A 7329-nucleotide genomic window follows, 5' to 3' on the forward strand; every position below is an offset into this window, starting at 1 on the left:
CGGCATGTGGGATCTTCCCGGACCGGGGCACGAACCCGTGTCCCCTGCATCAGCAGGCGGACTCTCAACCACTGCGCCACCAGGGAAGCCCAAATCTGGATATTCTTTGTTTGCCCCTCCAGATCCACCTTCCTCCTCCATCCTGCTCTATGCCCCAAGAGCTGATCATTGTGGACTGTTTTCAGTGGGCTAGGGGTTGGGCTCAGCAAATAGGGGGCACCAGCAGAAGATGGGAGAGTGCAATTGGGGTGTTCATCCCCCAGGCTCCCTCCCTGTTGGTCCTCAGGTGGGCAGTGACTTTCCTCTACCCAACGCCACAGCTCCTGCCAAAGGACCCCCTCCTTGTTCTAAAGGACCCAGGGGCCCACACCCCTTGTCAGGCCCCCCACACTCTGCCCATACCTTTGCAAATGATCCCTTCATCACGCTTTCTTTAATTAACCCATGGGAGTGTACATCCGACTCCTGCAAGGACCCCAACCAACACAGCAATCATCGCCTTCACCATCACCATCTCGGGTTCCCCTTAGGAAGGGAGAATTGTAGGAAAGCCTTTGGCTCTGCTATTTCTAACACCATTCTAGGCAGTCTGTCAGGGCAGAACTGGGCCAGCCTATAAGAGGGGCATCAGACCAGCCAGGGATTAGAGCAAAAGCAACTACTCCTAACTCTGGGGACCAGGAAAAGCAACTTCCCCAGCAGGAGGCCAGAGCTGCTCTGAAAGCCAGTATGTGAGGCCAACACCATCAGGAGCCTCCCTACACCCTTACCCCACACTTTCTCACCAGAAGTGGCAGCCCAGGAGAATGGCCCTGGTTGAATCTCCAGGATGCTAGCAAAGCCAATGCCCGAGCTCAATAAGTGGTAGTGTAACCACAATCCATTATTCTGGTTATTCTTTGTTTGCCCCTCCAGATCCACTCCAGACTCTGGTAGGTCTGTCCTCTCAGTGCATCTGTCCTTCCACCCTGCTCCATGAATGTCTCACACAGGGCAGCTGGGCTTTCCAGGTATTGCTTCTATTTTAAAACACCCTGGAAGGTGGGCCACCACCGGCACAGCCTTCCACAAGCCTCAAGAGAATGCAGCTGACTTGGGGACACCCTGCCTGCCCACCCACCCATCAAGAGGAGAAGACCTGGCCTGGCAGGCAGCATGCCAAGGTCTGGACCCCAGGTGCACCTAGGGCTCCTGGTCGCTGCCTGGCTTGACCCAGTGCAGATAAAATAGATAGCGCTTGGGCAGGTAGACTCGGGAGTCCAGCAGACCTGAGTTCCAATCCTACTCCACCACTCTCTTGTTATGAGATCTTGGGCAAGTCACAACCTATCTGCCCCTCATTTTTCTTCAGTTCCAGTACAGGAAAAGAGTCCCTGACTCAGCATCATTCTGAGGACTGAATGAGATTGCTAGTACAAAGCACTTAGTACAGTGGCTGGTACCCAGTAAATATGTAACAAACACAGATAGAACTTATTACAGATTTTCATTTTATATATTTATCATAATTATAGCTGCTGTGCAGGATGCCGAAAGGTCACCCTGAACCACAGGGTCCAGAGTTCTCCCCAACCATAATGACGTATTGTTTAGCTGAATATTGTCCAGCCAGGTCCTGGAAGAATGCCTCCTACCTCATCCCACGGAAAACTGACCCTTCTCCTGATAAACACCCTGTGCCACTGTCCTCGCAACACATACGGTAACTCCACTGACAGCTGTCCACTGACAGCTAGACTACACCCAGCCAAGCACATTCTCCCTCTGATCAGTGTAAAAGAGTAACAGTTCCGCTCTGAATAGCAAATTCTACCTTTCAAAAGGCACTCAAATCTATTAGCTCCTCACAGTGGCCCTTTGGAGTGGCAACTGCAGTGTGAAAGCATCAGCACTGGAGCTAGCCAGTCCAGGCCCTGAAGCCCAACCCTGTTCCTGCTGAGCTGTGTGACCTTGGGATGGTTACCTCACCACTCTGTGCTCAAGTCTCCTGACCCGTGAAATGGAAACAACAGTACCTCTCTCCCAGGGCTTGGAGGACAGTGGATTCAACGTCATAATATATATGTCAACCAGCCAGGAGAGTGCTGGGCAGGCCCTCAATAAAGAATGACTGTAATGACGACGATCACACTTATAGTGGAGAAACTGAGGAACAAGAAAGTAACTTGGCCTGTAACTAGACCCCATGGCTCATGTCAGAGCTGTGTTATATGAGCTCAATTTGCTCTCCAGGACTCTTTCCAGCAGAGTTCTGGGTAAAGGGCTAAGATTCTCACTTACCCTCACCTCTCTGAGAGCAGGCAGTGAAATGGAGGATTGTGCCCAGGCCCAGCTGATCACCGGATCACCTTTACTCAGTGGCAACCAGAGGGGAGCCCCTGAGCACCCTGAGGGGCTGCCTGCAGGCTTGGGCTGGCCCTCAGCCATACATGCCTCTCTCTTACCAAAGATGTCACACCTTGAGAAATCCCATCAAGGGCAAAATGGACTTTGGGAGCACCTTACCGGTAAAGGTGGCGGTGAATGTTCCCCATGACCACCAGCTTGGAGGTGGTTGTCCACGTGTGCCTACTGTCCAGTGGGGCCAGAGGCCCAAAGGCAAATCCTCACTATATGGTGCCCCTGAGCCCCTCTGTTTACAAACAGCCCCTGTCAATAGAATAGCAGAAATAAACTAATTGACTGAGAGCAGCCCCCCATACCCAGGGTCAAGCACTTTATTCAGGACAACTCCAGTAGAAGCCATTGACCCCCTCACCATCAGAGAGGGAAGAGGCACCAGGCCCAAGGGCTTTAGGAGAATCCCCTTCACCAGTGTCACCCCCAGCCCCGCAAGCCCAGAAACACCAGTTCAACAAGTTTCCCAAAGGACTTGGAAAGTCACAGAATGAGGATAACATGTACAAAGCAATTATTTCAAATGAGGAAACAGTTCTGCCTCTCACTGCTCTAGCGCTGTACACACCATTGTCGCCCTTTAGTTATTTGTGACTCTCTGCTAGGCAAGGCTATTTTCTGAAAGTGAATGAGATGTGTGTCCCTCAAAAAGGATGTCCAAGATCAAGGGACTATGGTTGGGCCTGCAGCCACTACATATACCCATTCAATAATCCCACAAATACTTAATGAGCACCTACTATAAGCCACATGCTGGAATGGTGAAAACTATCCTTCTGTCAGCAAGAGTACATTCACCCCCACAGACCCTTCTCAAGTACCTAGTATTGCCAGGTGGCACCACCCCACGCACTGAAAACAAAGTTGTATAAGGCTTAAGCCTGACCCTGTAGAAACTCAGTCCAGAGCTGGGGTGGAAAGAAGGCAGACCCTGGACAGTCTGCCCTGCCCTTGCCTACAGCACATTAGGCAAAGGAGGTGTTCATTTCCCTATCTCCTCTGGAGAGGGGAGGCTGGTCCAGGGGCTGGAGGCCTCAGGTGGAACAGGCCTAGGCTTAGCCCAGGTCTGAACCCACATTCAACTTTCTGCTCCAGCCTGACCTTGTCTGTCCGTAAACTTAAAGGTTTTTTGAATTACCCTGAAAGTTACTCAATGCCTGGCACACAAATGCTTAATAATAATGTTTAAAATAACAGAGGCCACCTTTATTGAACCCTTTCCAGAGCACCACGTGGAGCAAAATAGTCTGCAGGGGATGGGCTAGATCCTCCCCTAAAAGCCTCAAGGGTAAGTGTCAAGGTTTCTGCCCAGACCTTCTCCCTACCAAGCACTGTTCTGAATGTTTGAAGTTAATCAACTCATTTTATTCTTCCCAAAAACCCAATGAAGGAGAGGTATGATTTGCTCCCATTCTACAGATGAAAAAAACAGAGGCTTAGTATCTTCCCGGCTGTGTGACCTTGGACAAATCACTAATGCTGCCTCAAATCCAAAGGGCTCGTTAGCAGTTTCGTGAAGGCACCGCTGCATTTGGTGAATGAATGAGCGACCAAATCAGGCAGGAATCCCTCCTAAGGCCAAGAAGGCCACATCACTACCCGCGGGACCTCTTTTTCCAAGGCCTAACCTTCTGCCCAGCCCCCAGCTCCGGCCCTAGTCCCTGCGGCCTAAGTCGACTGTCAGCCTCCCATTCCGCCCGGAAGGTGCTGGCAAGCGCAGACAGTGCCGGGAGCCAGCGCTTTCGGGCGTGGACCCGACAGGGCGTGCAGGGCCGGGGGCGCGGGACCACGGTCGTCACATGAGCTCATCCCCGAGGCGACAGCGTGGCCCGCACAGGTCCGTGAGCCCAACCCCGCGAGCTTAGGTGGCGGGCGGGTCCCGGCCCGACCCGCGCTGGCGGGATCGAGGGCCAGAGGTCGCCTCCAAGGAAGGTCACCTAGACCTGCGGCGGGCCGGGCCTCCACGCGGCGGCCCGTGCCCTTTCGCCCGAACGTCCCCGCGGGCTTTGGTCCCCAGCCGCAGGCGCCTCCGGATGTCCGGCCACCCGCTCCCCCGCCCGGGCCTGCTCGCCGCCCGCCCGCCCCGCGCGGCCTGCTCTGCCAGCCGCTGACCCGCCAGGCCCTGGCGGGCCGCTCCCGCTCCCTGCCCCGGCCCGGCTCTGGGCCCCTCGCCCTCACCCGCTCCCCATCCCATCTCCTCCCCCAACTCCCCAGGGGCCGGCCCGCGACTTGGGGCGCAGTCAGAGGCCTGGCCCCTCTCCGCCGCGCCTACCTCAGAAGCGGTGGCAGTGGGCTCCGCGGCGGCTACGGCGGGGGCTGCAGCGTGAGGAACAGACCCAGCGGCGGGGCCGGGGGCGGGGCGGCACAGACGGCGGCGGCGCAGACCCGCCCCGACCCAGCGAGCCCGGCCCCGAGAGCTCCGCCCCCTGGGCCCTCCCGGGACACCGCCCAGGCCCGGACCCGGTTCGCTTGCAGCGCCTGAGCCGCGCGCGGACCTTTCGGGGCCCTTCGGTACCCGCGGCGGACGCGTGTGCCCACGGGCGAGTGCGGACACGCGTGATTGCCTGCGTGCGCCCGGGCACTGGGCGGTGGGACGGCGTGGGGCTGACGTGTGCAAAGTTGTGTGCGTGCGCAGGGACAGGCGTGTCGCCGCCCGCGCGGGCCGACCTTGCTGGAAATCCCTCCAGGTTGAAGCATTCGGGGAGGGAGGGATCTTCCGGTTAGCTGAGCAGTGGCCGAGGTCCCCTGCGGTAACAGAAGACACGCGGGGACCTGGGCCTCCTGCTCGGCCTCAGAGCTGGGAGACAACACCCCTCCCCCGGGAGTTGATGTGGCGGGTGGCTGGACCAAGGCCTGGCCTGGGTGGACGAGGTGACCCCCGGCTCCGCCCCAGCAAAACCTGCTCAGGGTGTTAAATCGGACTCCGAGCCCCTGAGGGCAGTCATAGACCCGGCGAGGGGAATGGGCGCCCGAGGTGCTGCTCCTTGGCCCTCGGCCCTCGGCTCCCGGCTCCCGGCTCCAGACACAATGTTTCCGGCGTTTCCGACCCTCCGTCTTGCAGCTCCAGGCTCGCAAATCCCTGCAGGGCCCTGGAACGGAACGCGCCGAGAAAACCCCTGTGTGCCGAGTATGCGCTCAAGATGAGTAGACAGTTTACCCCTATAGCGAAACTGCTAGCAGCCATTTTCGGAGCATTTGAGAAGTGAGAAAAGTAAATTGCCTCTTGCAAGAACGTCCTCTGCTGGGTCCTATGGCGCGCGGACCAGCCTAGGGCCCCTCGGGAACCCGCGGTCAGACAGGGCCTGCCTGCCCGCGGGGCTTGGTTAAAGCGTGCGCAGTCTCCCCCCAGGCCTACGCGACCCACCCCTAGAGGACTTAGAGAATTAATGAATGCCTGGCTGAATGAAGATTCTGCACATCCTTCGCCTTTGGCCAAAAAACGTTCTCCAAGGCTTGAGGCGTCTAGGGCCCCTTGGAGGAGGCGCCAGTCTACAGAATCAGGACACCCACTCACAAGCAGTTGTGGCGCAAATTAGAGGAGTAGGCAACTGGGGTGTTCAAAGAGGCAGTCAGGCCAGGCTGCTGGAAAGAGGCAGCAGCTTCAATGAGCAAAGTGGCAAGTAGTGTTCCAGTGCCCTAGGGGTGTTGAGAAAGAAAGGAGCATGGTGGGGGAGCGGTGTGAACAGAGTGTCCTGCCCCTGTAGAGGCTCCGGTCTGACTGAAAATGTGAGGAGGAGCTCCTGGACCCCTTGAGGTCCTGAAGAGTAGAAGACTAACACCAGAACTCTCCCCAGGCCCATGACCTGCTCCATGACTGACTGGAGACTCGGAACTCCCCAACCTGGCCATCCCCACCCCCATACAAAGGCCCCAGCCCACTCCTGGAAAGCCAGAGTTACCCACCAATGCAGTGAGGAAGAATTTGGGAGGACAGGACCTCAGAGAGGTAGGTAGGACCAGGTGGCTCTTCTAGAAGATGCAGCTTCAGAAACCTCACGAGCTAGGAGCAGATGCCTGCCCAAGGTCAGTAAAGCCCAGGTGTGACACTTGGACCAAATGTCCAAGGTGCTCCCTCCCCTCCAGCACCTCCCTGTCAAGCCCCTTTCACTGACCTTCAGCCTGGGGAGAGTTCCCCATGCCCCACCTTCTCCGGGTCCCTTCTGGGGCTCCCCTAGGTGCTACTCTTGAAACAGGAGGGAAGGGGTCAGGGCACAACCTCTCAAAGAATGACATAGCTCGAGGACATGACATAAACTGATTAGAACCAAATGCGTCCAAGATGGCGGACAAGTCGACTTCCACTAGACCTTGAGCCTCAGTATACGCTCACTGTAACACATCAGCAAGCTAAATGACACACCCACAGGCGCTGTGACAGTTCCAAAACAGACCTTAAGGATCAAAAAGTGGGCGGTGGCCCAATTCCTGGAAATCCCCACCCCTTCCTGAAATAGCTGGAATACCCACTTCTTACCTATCACCTTGTCTCTCACTGAATTCTTTCTGCGATGAGACATCAAGAACCTGAGCTCCATTAAGTCCTGAAACCAGGTGTGTGGTCTCAGTTGGAAGACTGTGGGTTTTGGCCAGGTTCGAGTCCCAGCTGCATGGGTTCGAGTCCCAATATGAGTTTTGGCTGGGCTTGAGTCCCATCCGCGTGGGTTCAAGTCCCAATCTGAGGTGCACGGTTTCACTTTCAGATTAATCACCTGAGTGCCCTTTGAGTCACCTACTGGCTGTGTGACCCTGAGCAAGAGGCGTAACCTCTCAGCTTCAACTTCAGAGGGTTGTTGTGATTTTAAAATGAGACACAAGTAAGCACTCGGAAAACAGTGAAGGAATCAGGTAGGACAGGGAAGCCTCAGGACCTAGTGCTGACCCCTCCCGACCACAGCCCTGAGGGAAGAGCTGAGTAAAGGCAGCCTGTCCTAG

At 56.3% G+C, this 7329-nt stretch overlaps 1 protein-coding gene across 5 annotated transcripts in view; it reads right to left on the bottom strand.

The window, feature by feature from the left end:
* Nucleotides 1-4776, bottom strand: part of VDAC1 (voltage dependent anion channel 1) — a 26728-nt gene extending 21952 nt beyond the window's left edge. For 2 of the 5 annotated variants that reach the window (XM_024120908.3, XM_055086759.1), the window contains exon 1: nucleotides 4670-4776. The gene's annotated coding sequence lies outside the window, so the exon portion shown is untranslated. Of the gene's footprint in view, nucleotides 1-2505; nucleotides 2650-4669 lie in introns of all 5 variants that reach the window. The other 3 variants (XM_055086761.1, XM_055086760.1, XM_024120918.3) reach the window with 3 other exon arrangements.
* Nucleotides 4777-7329: the final 2553 nt, after the last annotated feature.

Source organism: Physeter macrocephalus, chromosome 8 (genome assembly GCF_002837175.3).
Source record: "Physeter macrocephalus isolate SW-GA chromosome 8, ASM283717v5, whole genome shotgun sequence".
Taxonomy (NCBI): domain Eukaryota; kingdom Metazoa; phylum Chordata; class Mammalia; order Artiodactyla; family Physeteridae; genus Physeter; species Physeter macrocephalus.